This window comes from Aethalodelphis obliquidens, unplaced genomic scaffold (assembly GCF_003676395.1).
Source record: "Aethalodelphis obliquidens isolate GAN/ISIS:26980383/991018 unplaced genomic scaffold, ASM367639v1 scaffold39, whole genome shotgun sequence".
Taxonomy (NCBI): Eukaryota; Metazoa; Chordata; class Mammalia; order Artiodactyla; family Delphinidae; genus Aethalodelphis; species Aethalodelphis obliquidens.
The window spans coordinates 15,503,236-15,519,812 of NW_020837983.1; the positions used below are offsets into that span (position 1 = coordinate 15,503,236).

At 42.9% G+C, this 16,577-nt stretch overlaps 1 protein-coding gene across 2 annotated transcripts in view; it reads left to right on the forward strand.

Annotated features, from left to right (window-relative positions):
• Nucleotides 1-605: 605 nt before the first annotated feature.
• The window catches only part of OXR1 (oxidation resistance 1), a 454,493-nt gene continuing 438,521 nt past the window's right edge, over nucleotides 606-16,577 (forward strand). For both annotated transcript variants that reach the window (XM_027131593.1, XM_027131595.1), the window contains exon 1: nucleotides 606-694. The gene's annotated coding sequence lies outside the window, so the exon portion shown is untranslated. The remainder of the gene's footprint in view (nucleotides 695-16,577) is intronic.

The window sequence follows — 16,577 nt, forward strand, 5'->3', positions numbered from 1 at the left end:
TAAAAGTAAGTATCCAAAAAACTTTAATTCTTCTCCAGAAGTCCTAAGCCAATTTCGCAGTCGCGGAGCTTTTTCATTGCTTTAACCCAACTTTCTGTCGTTTCTCTGGCGAGTACCTGAAATTAGGGTTGCCCGATAGTCTGGAGCCCTAAATCAGGGAAGCGTGGGGCTTAGTTCCGGCGAAACCCTCTGGTGCCTGTGCGGGAAGCTCATTTTCCCCCCGGGGTGGGGTTCAGACTGCCGGCAGGGACCTAGCAGGACGCTCGCTCAGGTTCCGAGCCCAAGTCCCTGGCGGCGGGGACGCGCGCGCGGCGTGGGTGGGCGCTTTAAGCCCGAGCGGCGGTTTCAGCACTAGCTATTTTTAGCTGCGCGTCGCCCCCCTTCCTCCCGGCCTCCGGCTTGGTAGCCTCCGGCGGGCGGCCGCCGCTCCGCGGCTCCCTCCTGTCTCCCCCCACAGTCACTCGCTCTTGGTAGCGTCCACGCGGGCAGGTCTGGAAACTGAGCATGTCTGGAAGCGCTCGGCGGCCTCGGCGGCAGCGGTGGCAGAGCCAGGCTGCGTCAGGCTGAGCCCGTTCACCGCGCGGCCGCAGGAGCGCAGCGCCGTCGCCGCGCCGCCCAGCCCAGCCGAGAGGGGCGCACTAGCCGCCGCGGGGCCCGCCGCCGCTCACCGCAGCCCCCTCCTGGCGACCCGCAAGTAAGTTTGTGAGGCGGCTGGGCGGTGGGGCGACGGCTTGGCGGCCCGGGGAAGCCCACGCTGGCAGGCGGGAGGCACGGCTGGCGCTCCGGAGAACCGGCTGGCCGCTGCCCCAGGTGCCCGGCGCCTCGGCGAGCCTCTTGGCCAGTTTGAAAGTGGTGGCCTCTGGGATGTTCTAGTGGGGGGCGGGGCGGGGGCGGCAAAGCAGGAAGTCTGAACTGACTCCGGCGGAGGCCGAGGGGGCCGACTGGGGCAGAGGGAAGGACCGCGCAGCGAGAGAGCGGGCTGGTGCGGGCTGGGTTTGGGATGCGGGCTCCCGGCAGAGAACAGCCGCAGAGGGAAAGCCGGGTGTCTTCGGGGGACAGGGTTGAGAGAGCCGTGTGGGAGGCATGGTAGAGGGTGAGCGTGTCCTGGCCGGAGGGGCGGGAGGGAAGATGGATGGAAAGTGGGGCGCGTGGAAAGCGGATTTGAACCAGAGCTTAGGACGCCGGTGGAGGGGGCCGTGGGCCCCGGGAAACGAGTGGACTCGAAAAATTTGGGGAGTCTGTACCAGGTCAGGGCGATATAATGATGGAGAGGGACAGGCTTGGATCGAGGTCTTCGAAGCGAATACGCGAGGCCAAATGTTGGGAACTGGCTGGACAGAGGGTGGAGGCAGAAAGTGACCTGGAAGGGCCAGTAGGAAAATCGCTGAGGGATTTGGGTAAAGGGGAGGAGGGGAGTGGTGCAGAGATCGAGCGGAGGAACGGGGCTGCTGTTGGGGCTCAAAGGCTCAGGAAAGGCTTGGAGGCTACTACGTGCGGTCCCCCTGACTAGTGAATTAGTAGCGGTTCTCTGAGGTTTACTTGCACGCCAGGCTCCTCCTTCATCTTCTACCTCGCTTGTTAACAGGGCAGCTCGCTTTAGGCAAGCTTGTAGATTTGGACAGATTAAGCAACCGGGAAGGTAGTCATTTGCAGGGGAGCTGCCAGTGCTTCCCTTGAGTGGTTCCCGGCACCCTCAGGGTGCAATGTAGGGTCTGAATGTGTGTGTTTCAGGGGATGGTGGAGGGTGATTTCTGCTCTAGGCCACAGGAATCCGGGAGGTACGGTGTTTGGGGCCGGGAAGTCAGACAGAAGTCTGCAGTGTGCAACTCGCGGCGGGGCGTGTGAGTATGCGTGTGTGCGCGCCTGTGCGCGTGTTGCCCGCCCGGGGTGGCGTGTGTTGCTGCAGTCTGTCTCCATGACGAGGAGATCCAGGGCTCCACAGGCGGCACGGGGAGGGGATTAAAGGAAACGTGCTTTCCTGCCTCTCTTCTGCCTCCTTTCCCTAGGGTCGCATTCTTTGCTCGTCCAGTGATGCTCTTCTCTAACCTCTTCCCCCGACTTCTGCACGTCCCAAACCTGACGCCGGTCTTGTCCTCTGATTCGGTACCCCGGAGGACGCTGCTGTCCCTCCTCTGCCAGAGGGAATCCGAGGAGTCCCGCTGGTTAGAGGGGCTCCCGAATCCACCAGTCTTTCCCTGGGGCGTCACTCCGGGGGTCCTCAGTTCACTCTGCTGCCCCTGCAGGTGACGCAGTGATGTTGCCCCGCGAACCCCAGTGATGGCTCCAAATAGCCAGCACTTACTGGTTCTCGCGAGGTGGGTCTCCCCAGTTTCCCACAGGTAATTGTAACTTAAAAAGAAAAAGACCAGGTTAGTAGAAAAAACAAGCCCTGAGGGCAAAAAGCTTTATGCAAAAGCGCCTCTTAGACTAACAAATATTTTACCCACCAACCACAAGAAGGGAAGAAGCTTCTACAGCGTACGCGTCTGAAACTGGAGGGGAGGGGGCGGCAGAGCGGGAGTTGTCACCATGTCCACGGTTTCTTAGACTCCATCCAGCTTGCTATTTCCTGTCCTCCGTGCCATATTTTAAGCGAGACTTTACCAAATACAGGAAATGAGGATGAAGGAGACTCTGGAAACCTGTGCCATCTGTGGAAGGACTCAAAGAAGGGAGAGCGAGAGCTGTGCTTACTGTCTGCCAGATATCTCAGAGGGCTGGGCTCTGAGATTGTGTGTTCAGACATCAGAAATAATTCTGAACATCCAAATTGCAGGGGGGAGACTCAGATGAAGGGAAGTGAGAAACTCTGAAAAAGTGATGAGGACCATAGTATGGGGTTGTCTTGCAAGGTGATCACTGACCTGTGGAGGGACACAGCAGAAGAACAGCAAGCTTCTAATGGCCAGGGGCATGTTGTCTTATTCCATAGGACAGTGGCTGGCCCAGTTTCTAGTACAGTAACTATTGAAAAATACCTTTTGAAGTATGGCCATGATTCTGGATATCTGAAAAGTTTGAATACAAAGACATATACTGTCATTTTCTGCTTCTATTACTATGTTTTTTTCATTGATTATTATTAGAACATGTGGTGAAGGTAAAATAAATTATTATCTTACCCATTAATACTGTTCTCCCCAGAGTGCTGCTCAAATAAATATAACCAAATATGTTTGCCTGTTTTTTTTTGTTTTGGGAGTCATGGAGGAAGGAGAGTTGGGCAAATTGATTAGGATGTCAAATAAAGGTAGAGTTTAGCACCTGAAGATCTTTTGCGTGTGTGGAGGTGAAAGCTTCATTTATATAATGCTAAATTCAGTGCAAAATGAGAAAACCCTTCTGTCTCCACTCCTTACCTCGTGCATTTGAAATACAAAGGATTGTACCCTTGGGCTGGTTCTTAGTCCTCTGAAGCCTAGCTTAATAATTTTCCTAGAGGATTGTTCCCTAAATTCAGGTACACTTTAGGAAATAATCAATGGACTCCCTGCAACCCTAAGGTAAAGTCATTAAAAAAAAAAAGTGGTGAAATGGTTTGATGAAGCAGAATAATGAGTGAGAGAAATATTAACCAAAACGTAAGAAGAGAAATCACTTTCTCTTGCCCCAGGGTTAGATCTTACTGATAGGCTTAGAACAGTGGTTCTCAACAGGGGCAGTTTTGCCCCCCAGGGGACACTGGCAATGTCTGGAGATGTTTTTGGTTGTTACAACTGGGTGGGGAGGGGTGCTACTGGCATCCCGTGAGCAGAGGCCAGGGATGTTGCTAATATTCTACAAGGCATTGGGTTGTCCCCCATAACAAAGAGTTATCCAACCCCACATGTCAGCAGTGCTGAAGATGAGGAACCCTGGCTTAGAGCTAGGTATGATTATAATGAAAAGCGGCTCCTGTCAGGATGCTTTCACGTATTCCTATTGGAAGTCTATCTTGAAAATCAAGAGTAGTTAATATTAAGAGACTTTCTTTGCAAATGGCCCCATATTCAAAAACAGTCGCTTTAAGGAAATTAAAGAGGTTTCCTTTTAGCAGAACTTCTTTTCAGCCTTCAAAAAAAAAAAAAAAGTCCTCAAATAGATTGGGAATGTCTGAAAAGACATATATAGTATGCATAGGAACTGAGTCAACATTTTTTTGATGAAAACAAGTTAAAACTGGTTCTGCCACTGTATTTTTCACTGTACTTGTTTGGTAATTGCTTTTAAAAATACATAGTTTTAAAATTAATATTAATTTAATTTAAATTACAACTAATAAATTCTTCATGTAGTGAGGGATTGCACCGAATCAGGCAAAAATGTTAGCTGAACACTTATTAGAAGCCTCATGAAGTGTTCCAAAATGAAACCTTAGTATTTGTAGACATCTGCCCAGGAAGGTAAGAACCTGTATAATTTTCGTGCATTTAGTTTCAGTTTTAAATCGACAGCAAGGCATGTATTGAGAAGCAGACCTTTCCGGCTTGCAGTACAATACACTGCTTGGAGAGGGGAAACAATAGCTTACACTCTTGGATGTAATAATATCAGGGAAGTGTTCTAAGAACACCTGTGTGCAGGAACTCAGAAGCTTGCTTGATAAAACCTTTGTCATGATCACACTGAGGCCTGGAGAAACTAAACAGATTTAGTTAGTCTCCCCTCCATCTCCCTCCACCTGCCAGCACTTTTATTGGTGGGTTGGTTTCAGAATTCATTCTAAAGGGATCCTCATTAGGGCTGCTTACTTCCCTTCTTGTTCTAATAACCATTCCCTCCATCCTTGGCCGTCACCATCCCTCAGTCCTTCAGGAATTCATGCAACAGAAGAGCCTCCTGCTTAGTTTCTGGGGTACCCAGTAACCTCTCCTTTTCTCCTGTGTGTACAAACACAAACAGCTCTTTCCTGCTTCTAAGAGGAACAGAGATTTGCGTCTCTCTTGGAAAAAGGCAGTGGGGAGAGTCCTTGTTTTCTCAGTTTCTCAGTTTCTCTGCTTGCACCCTTGAATGTCTTGTTCAATTGTTTGTTCAGTTGCATATTCTTGATTTTAGGAAGGCTTCCTCTTTCCAAAGACAGAGTGAAAGAACTGAGGAGGACAGAACTTCACTGTGAGCCGCACTGTTGTTGATAGAGGGCACCTCTCATGGGCTGTATGAAGCCTCAAGGATATGCTTTGAACCAATGATAATCCTATTTGTAAAGTCAACAAGCATTTGTAAGTTCAACAGTAGCAGGTTCTGTTCTAGACACTGGGACTCTGCATTTGCAATGCTGAGCTGCATTGTGCCTTGCAACCGGTTTGCAAAACCAAGTTCATTTAGAGTAATATACATATATTTCACGTATGTCTCAAAGTCTATCTATAAAAAGAAACACAGGATGGGTATTTGTTTTCATTAAAGTTGGAGAGGCTATAGAGATATATAGCCTTATTCTTAAAAATACTTCAGAACACATTGTTGATATGCAGAAGGCAAAAGAAACCATTAGGGGGGAAACAGTTACATGTGTTTCTCTATAGATCAGACAAGGAGGGAGTGAGCAATCTGAGGTGAAAGGGGTCAGTTCTTATCTCCCTTTTCCTTTCTTTAGGACATAGTTATTGATTTTGTTTGACATTTGAGGAAGGAGAGATGGTTTCCTTCCCCACAGATACTTGTTGAATGGATCTGTGCCCTTTTATACTTCTGATAGCCATAGTAGGAGGCAGTGGGCTGGCTGATATGATAGTTAGAGTGAAGCAGAATTTCAAATCAATTTTGTCAATAATGTTGGTGACAAAGGCTCACTTTCAAAAGCTGAGCATACCATGTCACTATTTTGATGAGACTAATATAAAGATTATAGAGCTGAACATCTCTGCTGATTTGGCTACTAGGTACTGCCTATGCTTTAAACTATCAGAGTGTATGTATTGGGAGTGGGGAATGAAATAATGTGGCAGCTTCTCTTACCTATGAACAAACTTGCGGGCCACTGTGGCGGGTCAGTTATTGTCCAGCTGGAAGAAGGGTAGTGTCAAGGCTGGGAATTTTATTGAACAGTGTATGCTGTCCTTGCTGAGTTTAAGAACAAGAAAAAGAACAACAAAAGCAGGAATTTGAAATTTATGCTACAGCAGAGGCAAAGAGACTTTCTGCTTTTAATTTCATTTTAGCTTATTATTGTTAAGGACAAGCAGCAGTAATGCATGAAAAAGGTAACCTTGCCTGTGGAAGGTTTTACTTTTGTTCATAAATCCTTGTTCATCTTCAGAAGCAAATAGCCTAGAACGTATCCTGAGGCTTTCAGCCTTCAGTATAAATAGTGTGTCTCTTCTATCTCTAGAATATTCATTATGTGATATCATTTGGAATCTGAATACTGGGCTAAATTGGCTGATGCAGTCCCTTCTAATTTAGTGATTTAGCGTTGTCTCTGTCCTTTTAAAGAAGGTGAAAGAGATATACTGTTTGTCATTGGGAGCACAGTTATGGGTGCTGGAAGCAGCCTCTTTTACACACAGACATGCCTGGTACTTGACATTGGTCTGGGACTCCACTGACCAAAACATAGATCTCAGTCTTCTGGATTATGAAGCCTGATTTTAACAATTTTGATTGGAACCAGAGCTGCGACCAGGCTTGTGAATCAATTGACGTTTTCGGAAAAGACCAAATGATGAGCCAGAATACTCGCCACCCATTGCCAGGAAAGAGGGACAGCAGTTTAAGGAGGATCAAGAGATTTGCAGGGCTTCCCTGGTGGCGCAGTGGTTGAGAGTCTGCCTGACGATGCAGGGCACACGGGTTCGTGCCCCGGTCCGGGAAGATCCCACATGCCGCAGAGCGGCTGGGCCCGTGAGCCATGGCCACTGAGCCTGTGCTCCACGACGGGAGAGGCCACAGCAGTGAGAGGCCCGCGTACCGCAAAAAAGAAAAAAAAAAAAGAGACTTGCAGTCAGATCTGGCACTCTTACTTAGTAGTTCTGTGACTTTAGATGAGGTTTTTTTTTTCCTTTTTAACTTCATGGAGCTCCAATTTCCTCATCTTTGAAATGGAGATTTTTTTTTTTTCCCTGTAGAGTTCACTATAGGATTAGAGGAAATATTTTCAAAGCAAAAGTGCGTATTAACAGTGTTGGTGATGGTGGTGCTTATATGTCCTTCTAGTGCTGGAATTTAAATAGTTACTGTCTAGGAAGTGGAAGTAGTGGGGCCATTGGTGAGCAAGATGAGATGGAAAAGGACAATGGGAGTGGATCATAGTTAGGAAGGGGTTTTGGAGGTGAAGTAGTCTGATGTCCTCTTTTGACTGATGGGGCCTTGGGGACTCAGGATTATGGTGTGATTTGCCCAAGGTTATGCTGCATCATTTCAGCTGAGTCTATAATTTTTCAAAGTCTCCATCCTAACATTCTCCACCTTAAGAGCACACTTATTTTCTTGGTTAAATCCATGTTTCTTCTGTTTATCTAAAAATGGTTATTCAGCTCAAGAACCTCTCTTTTCAGTTGTTACGTTCCAGGTCTTTTATAGGCAACTAAAGAAGGCATCAATGGATCTCTAATTGAATTTGTATAGGAGATCAACCCAGCTCTTCACTTAAGTGATCAAGATGATCAAGTACACGTTTATGTTTTCCTAATTGGGGTGAACATTAGTAGAGTTTTATCTAAAAACAAAAAAAAAACGCCACTATGGATAATGTTCTTCAAATAGGTTATTGCTATTAATGACAAGAAAATTGAAGATTGGCCCTTGTTGATGGTTCTGTTGCTAAATTAATAGTTTCGTTTTTGTTTTAAATCAGTGCTGTTGCCATTGTGGTTTCTTGAAGAGTTTCAGATTCAATGAAAACGTTAAAACCTACATGTGTTGGAAGTACTTTGTGAGTTGTAAAGTATATTATATATGTTGTCTTATTTGTAATTTATGGTAAAGATATATTATCAGTTGCAGTAATGAAAGACTTAAAATTGAAAGCCAGGACAGAAAAAACATTCCCTTTCGAATCAGACAGACTTGAATTCAAATCTCCATTTTTAAGTCACTAGCTGTGAAAACTTGGACAAATTACTTGACTTTCCAGCTTCTCCTGTCTTTTGCGAATCACACCCACCAGATTACAGGTATGATTCCTGTGATGATTAAGTAAGATAAGCAAGTAAAGATCTTAGCATGATGCCTGGCACCCTTCTTTGTCCTTGTACACTGCCAATTCACCGTACTTCAGCTACACCTCTAAAGTAATTATTTATACTTGAATTCAGAGTTTTTCACTGTGAAGAATCAGAAAACCTGATTTTAAGTGACTTGAGGGGAAATAAAAAAGAGAGAGAGACTTCATGAATGTGTAACTCAGTAAAATAGGGGAGTGTATCTGGCTCCAGGTAGGACCTAATTTAAGGCTCAAACCATGTGACTAGTTCATTGTTAATGGGAGTGAGAATAAAAAGGTTGTTAGTAGTCCAGTTGGAAACTATGTATTAATTTCTTTTAAGTCTTCCAATAGCTTCTTCTTGGACAGAAGCCTTGGACATAAGCCTTGCTAAAACAATAATAAATCCATTATAGATAGCTGTATGTAGAAGAGTTTTGAGCTGCTTCCATAGATTATTTTGTGGGAGGGAGTGGAGTGAAGCTGAAATTTCAATGGAACCTACTAATAGTGGTAAGTCAAAATAAGGTAGGTGGTAAAACACAGCAGAACAAAATTCAAAGCTTCAGTTTTGTAATTTATCAGAGTTCCTTAACTGAATTAAATAGAAACTGGTTCTGGGCAATTTAAGCAGAAAGGAATTCATCATATGGTCATGGAGTAGTTCATGGAATCGAAGGAAATGCTGAAGAAGAAGACCTTGGAAAGGGTACCCCGCTGTCGGGTTGAGTCAGCTCTAACTGTTTTCCGTCATTGTGTCACTGTGCCCAAGACTCAGAATTCTGAGAGAGAAAGAGAGAGTCAGTTCAGAGAAAAAACAGGGCATCTCGACCGGCAGTCCACCAACATTGTGTTTCATGGGCCCAAGGGGCTACCAAGGCATAATCTCTAATCTGCTCCTACCAGAAGGAGGGGACTAGATGATACCGGGCAGGCATACTCAACTCATGTCCACTACATAGATTCGGATGGGAAAAACTTGCTTCAGTGATGATGAATTACTAGAAGGGAAAAAAGGAAAACAAAACGACAGCAACAAATAAAATGAGTGTATTATCTAAACAGAATCCATGTGGGAGGCAAAAATACTTTGTTGGTTTCCTAAGGCTACTCTTACAAATTACCACCCACTGGGTGACTAAAAACAACAGAAATTTATTCTGTCACAGTTCTGGAAGATAGAAGTCTGCAGTCAAGGTGTTGACGGGGCCATCCTCTCTTTGAAGATTCTAGGGGGAGAATCTGTTCCATGCCTTTCTCTTAGCTCCTGGTGCCGCCAGTAATTGTTGGCGTTCCTCTGTTTACAGAGGCATCACTCTAATCTCTGCCTGCATCATCACATGGTGTTCTTTCTCCCCTGTGTTGAATCTGTGTCTCTTCTTTTCTGATAAGAACACTGGTCATATTGGATTAAGGGCCCATACTGTTCTTGTATGACCTCATCTTAATGTAAGCAATTACATCTATAATGACCCAATTCCAAATGAGGTCACATTCTGATGAGATTCTGGGAAGGACATGAGATTTGGGGAGACACTATCCAACCTAGTACTGATGTAATGTGGATAAAATAAACAACAATGCACGTAGCTGGGTCTAAAGAGTGGGAAGGGGGTACTATCCTATTATTCTGCTATAAAACTCTATCTGAAGTATCGTGCCTGGTTGAGGCACCCCTTTTCAGATGATCATGTGTCCCCTGGAGAACTAGTGGAAAAACAGTTTGCTTTGTAAGGGCAGTTTTTTGGAACTACGGACCATAAACTTGGCAAAGAGGAGTTCAAGATAAATATAATATGAGCTTCCAGCTGTCGAAAGGAAGAAAGATTAAATCTTTATCGCTCGCTTAAGAGCTAAGACCTATGGCCGGGAATTTCAGAGAAGCCGATTTTCGCTCACTGTAAGCGAGAACAATCTTATATAGTGTGGTTCAGGAGTCCCCATCTCTGGAAGCACTCAGCAGGAGTTCGTCATCCATATTTGTTACGGATGATGTAGAAGAGATTTCTGAATATCCAGGGAGCTTAGATTAGATAACTGCCCAACGTTCCATGTTTAAGATTCTCTTCTAGGAACACATAGGCCGTTAGTGATCCCCCAAACATTTATTAAGCATGAAGCGTGGTATTGTATGTTGGTGGAAACAGTAGTAAACATGGCATGCATAGTCTCTGGTTATTACGTAGATAAATATTTCAGTGGTCTACTATGGTAGTGATAGTACATATCCAGGAACCTGTAAAGTATCTGGCACAAAGCACAAGATTAGTAATTACTTGTTGAGTGAATTTGTTGTTTAATCGGAGTCTACTTTACAAATATATGTTCAAGTTGTTTACCTGGAGTACTTAACCTGATAGGTATCAGCACTGTCATATTCCTTCATACGATTTCTCCATGGCCTTCTGGCTCTATAGGATTACCTTGTTCATATATCATCCCTCTCTTTGTTTCATTTTTACCATCTTAAAAATAGGGGTGGAGTTGGGGAGTGATTTTCCTCCTTAATCTCTTTCCGCCTCTGGGCTGTCTTTGCCAACAGAGGCAGCCCTGAACCTCTGAAGTTCATGTGTTACTGTGAGGACTGGAGGGGACTTTGGCTAAAGCAGTGTTTCTCAGAGTGGGGGACACTATGACTGATTTTATACGAGATGACTTTGGGTGGTGTATGGATACGTACTGAACTGAATTGAAAGGATTTTGAATTTGTTCTCTTCCAATGTTTCTTATTAAGGCAAGGAGGAAGTTTCAATTTGGTGCTAGTGTTAAACATGTATTCGAGATACTAGTTTTAGCTCCCTTTTTAACAGAGTAGGCTTCAGTTGCCAAGCTTTCAAAAGTCCAGTAAAACTATTTTGTTTCCATTCTATTCATTTTTGTTTTATTTTCTTTCATGCTCAGTGCTAGTTTCCATATAAAATAATGACACAAAGCTTCCTTTAAAAATTCACGCAGTTAAATTTTTTAATGGTGTGATATTTTTAAAAAATCAAGAAGGTAATATATATAGATGATTGAGACTTGGAAATTTCTATGTCAGAGTTCTCCTGATGATTCATGTGTCTGGACTTTCTTCCTTGCTGTTTCTGGCACTCCTTTGCACTGTGGACACCTGAAAGCAGCTGTTATGTGTAAGAGTCCTCCCTTTCTGTGTTGGTTCACAAGATACCTGTTGGCCCAGAGAAAGGGAACTTTGTGCCTATAAATATGGCTTTGCGTTGCTTATAGTGCCTAGGTACTATGTGTTTCTGAACTATCCTTTAAGAGCAACTCAAAATTGCTTTTCTGGCTTTTAAGGTAGATTTGTACATTGATAGAATAAATGTTGAATTAATTTTAATTTATGTAATTCTTTCTCCATTGTTATTTGTTTTTGTTTTCCTTTCTTTTTGTGATAGGGCCCAGACTTCATAAAGAAGAAGGAGATTTTCTTTTTACAGGTTTTTTTTTTTTTTTTTTACATTTTATTACCTGAGGGAATCAATTATAATACTGAAGGAATTTTTAAAATTTTCAGCCAGTTTTATATATGAGCATGTTTAAAAAGTCAAAATTTTCTACAAGGCATATGATATAGACTAGTAGTTTCCTCCTCCACTGCTCACTATCTCCAATTCCTTATTCATAGGAAGCAACCACTTTTTTTCTGGTGTTTATTTCCGTATCCCTAAATACATAGAGTTCTAGATCTTGATATTTGCTCTTATCTGGTAACTTCCTAGATTAGAAGATATGGAAGATGAGTATTATTATCTCTTTCACCAACTTCCTTCCATCTTGTTCTTCCTCCATCTTCCCACTCCTCCCAACAGTATTTCTTTCTTTTCTTTTCATTTGTTTATTTTTGATGAAATAAAGTTCAGAAGTTTGGTTTCCATGTAAGGTGGAGAAATTCACAAGAAATCACTCCCACTATCACAATGACAAAAAGCTGGATTTTGTATATTATATAAAGTCATAACTTGTCTTGGGCCCATCAAGAGCTGAGGTCACAAGATAAGCAAGTGAACTGAAGTCCAAAAAAGGACAAGTCCTTCTAAGGAGATATGGGACATGAACCCTTTTACCTGTGCCAGCTCATAGGAAGAAGAAATAATATACACAAAAGTGAATAAGAAGAGTACACCCATGTTCATAGCAGCATTAGTCACAGTAGACATGGTGTAGAAACAACCCAAGTGTCTATCGATGGATGAATGGATAAACAAAATGTGGCATATACATATACAATAGAATATTATTCAGCCTTAAAAAGGAAGGGAATTCTGACACATGCCGTAACATGGATGAACCTTGAAGACATTATGTAGGTGAAAGAAACCAGTCACAAAAAGACAGATTCTTATATGATTCCACTTTATAAGGTACCTTGAATAGTCAAACTCATGGAGATGAAAATGTGGTGGCTGGGGCTTCCCTGGTGGTGCAGAGGTTGGGAGTCTGCCTACCGATGCAGGGGACACGGGTTCGTGCCCCGGTCCGGGAGGATCCCACATGCCGCAGAGCGGCTGGGCCCGTGAGCCATGGCCACTGAGCCTGTGTGTCCGGAGCCTGTGCTCCGCAACGGGAGAGGCCACAACAGTGAGAGGCCCATGTACCGCAAAAAAAAAAAAAAAAAATGTGGTGGCTGTCACGGGCTATAGGGAGGGGGAAATGGGGAGCTCTTGGCTAATGGATACAGAGTTTCAGCTTTACAAGATGAAAAGGTTCTGGAGATGGACGGTGGTGATGGTTGCTCAACAATGTGGATGGACTTAATGCCATTGAACTGTACACTTAAAATGGTAAAGATAATAAATTTTATGTATGTTTTACCACAACTAAAGATAAAAATATTTTAGAAAGCAAATAAGAAGAAAGATTTAAAATCTTTAAAAAATTCTTGAAAGTCAAGTGAGGACTTAGCAGGATACCTGAGAATACCTGGGAGCGTAGATGCAAGGGGAGTCTGCACTCTCTCACAAGTTCTTTCTTTCTTTTTTTTTTTTAATAAATTTATTTATTTATTTTTGGCTGTGTTGCGTCTTCGTTTCTGTGCGAGGGCTTTCTCCAGTTGTGGAGAGCGGGGGCCACTCTTCATCGTGGTGTGCGGGCCTCTCACTGTCACAGCCTCTCCCATTGTGGAGCACAGGCTCCAGACATGCAGGCTCAGTAGTTGTGGCTCATGGGCTTAGTTGCTCTGCGACATGTGGGATCTTCCCAGACCAGGGCTCAAACCCGTGTCCCCTGAATTGGCAGGCAGATTCTCAACCACTGCGCCACCAGGAAGGCCCCCTTTCTTTTTTTTTAATTGAAGTATAGTTGATTTACAATGTGTGTTAGTTTCTGGTATATAACAAAGTGATTCAGTTATGCATATATATATTCCTTTTCATATTCTTTTCCATTATGATTTATTACAGGATATCGAGTATAGTTCCCTGTGCTATACAGTAGGACCTTGTTTATCTATTTTATATATAGTAATTTGAATTTGCTAATCCCAAACTGCTAATTTATCCCTCTCCCTCCCATGGTAACCATACATTTGTTTTCCATGTCTCTGTTTTGTTTTGTAACTAAGTTCATTTGTATCATATTTTAGATTCCACATATAAGTGGACAAGTTCTTTCCCATGGGCCTCTGCTCAGTGCTTACCAGAGAGTTTGGGGGCAAGGAGGTTAACCAGAGAGAGAAACCCCATTGGTTCCACAGGTGTGCACATAGTGAGAGGCTGCCCCTGGAAACAGGTGTAAAATCCCACCTCCAAGCCCAGATTCTTCTCTTACTGGCAAAAGCCTTTTGCCACTGGGGAAGGGGCAGAAACCCCACTGAGCCCAGCATCCTGCCCTGGTACAAAGTGGAGATCTGTAGAAAAGTTGAGGAAAAGCCAGCCTAAGGCCCAGGTTCATAGCACCTAAGAGTGAGGGAAGACCCAGAGAACTCAAACGTTTATGTAGCAGCTGTATTCATAATTGCTAAATATTGGAAACATCGCAGAGGTCCATCAGTTGGGGAATGGATAAACAAATTGTGCTGGTATTCCATAGAATAGAATTCTACAATAAAAAGGGCAATAAAAAGGAATAAAAGGAAAGTGCTGACTTCACCACTGTGCCAGTGTTCACTGAGAGTAACCATCAGGGAGACAGCCATGAATATTTCATGAAAAACATGGCACTTTAGAAAATGCAAAGGTTGGGAAGGAGATCAAGACAATTATGTAGAAAGCAGGAGTGCTTAGAGGGGCTGATTGTGAGGCTAGGAGAGACTTAGAGGTCATAATTTGCTCAGCAAGAAGACAGTCCTATATATGATCTGAGGGTTTTTTTCATTATGATACATAAAATACTATTGATTTATAAACTACTCTCCTTTTGAACCTCAAAGCCCCCTGTAAATACATAAACAGGTTTTTCACTACCCTAAACGTATGTCAAGTTGGTCATAGATTCTTCAAAGTTAAAGCGTCTTTAGAATTCATCTAATATCCTTCTGAACTGGGGTTCTTAACCTGTAGTTCACAGGCATGGATAGAATTCAGCTAGTACACAAACTTGGGTAAGGAAAAATGACATCTTTATTGTTATTAACCTCTAATTGAAATTTAGCATTGTCCTTCATTATAGGTATAGGTTACCAACCACAGTGGCATCAGCAGTACCTGTGACTATCACCAATGGAAGTCACAGATAATATCATATCCCATTACAGTTGTTGGCAGATATTTAAAAAAATCATCTAAGGAAACACTCCCATTTACCATTGCAACAAAAAGAATAAAATACCTAGAAATAAACCTACCTAAGGAGACAAAAGACCTGTATGCAGAAAACTATAAGACACTCATGAAGGAAATTAAAGACGATACAAACAGATGGAGAGATATACCATGTTCTTGGATTGGAAGAGTCAACATTGTGAAAATGACTATGCTACCCAAAGCAATCTACAGATTCAGTACAATCCCTATTAAACTACCAATGGCATTTTTTACAGAACTAGAACAAAAAATTTCACAATTTGCATGGAAACACAAAAGACCCCAAATAGCCAAAGCAATCTTGAGAAAGAAAAACGGAGCTGGAGGAATCAGGCTCCCAGACTTCAGAGTATACTACAAAGCTACAGTAATCAAGACAGTATGTTACTGGCACAAAAACAGAAATATAGACCAATGGAACAGGATAGAAAGCCCAGAGATAAACCCACGCACATATGGTCACCTTAGTTTTGGTAAAGAAGGCAAGAATATACAATGGAGAAAAGACAGCCTCTTCAATAAGTGGTGCTGGGAAAACTGGACAGCTACATGTAAAACAATGAAATTAGAACACTCCCTAATACCATACATAAAAATAAACTCAAAATGGATTAAAGACCTAAATGTAAGGCCAGACACTCTAAAACTCTTAGAGGAAAACATAGGCAGAACACTCTATGACATAAATCACAGCAAGATCCTTTTTGACCCACCTCCTAGAGAAATGGAAATAAAAACAAAAATAAACAAATGGGACCTAATGAAACTTAAAAGCATTTGCACAGCAAAGGAAACCATAAACAAGACAAAAAAGACAACCCTCAGAATGGGAGAAGATATTTGCAAATGAAGCAACTGACAAAGGATTAATCTCCAGTATTTACAAGCAGCTCATACAGCTCAATATCAAAAAAAAAAACCCAATCCAAAATTGGGCAGAAGACCTAAATAGACATTTCTCCAAAGATATACAGATTGCCAACAAACACATGAAAGGATGCTCAACATCACTAATCATTAGGGAAATGCAAATCAAAACTACAATGAGGTATCACCTCACACCTGTCAGAATCGCCATCATCAAAAAATCTATAAACAATAAATGCTGGAGAGGGTGTGGAGAAAAGGAAACCCTCTTACACTGTTGGTGGGAATGTATATTGATACAGCCACTGTGGAGAACAGTATGGAGGTTCCTTAAAAAACTAAAAATAGAACTACCATATGACCCAGCAATCCCACTACTGGGCATATACCCTGAGAAAACCATAATTCAAAGAGAGTCATGTACCACACTATTCATTGAAACCCTATTTACAATAGCCAGGACATGGAAGCAACCTAAATGTCCATGGACAGATGAATGAATAAAGAAGATGTGGCACATATATACAATGGAATATCACTCAGCCATAAAAAGAAACAAAATTGAGTTATTTGTAGTGAGGTGGATGGACCTAGAGTCTGTCATACAGAGTGAAGTAAGTCAGAAAGAGAAAAATAAATACCGTATGCTAACACATATATATGGAATCTAAAAAGAAAAAAAACAAAAAAAACAGTTCTGAAGAACCTAGGGACAGGACAGGAATAAAGACGCAGACGTAGAGAATGGACTTGAGGACACAGGGAAGGGGAAGGGGAAGCTGGGACGAAGTGAGGGAGTGGCATGGACATATATACACTACCAAATGTAAAATAGCTAGCTAGTG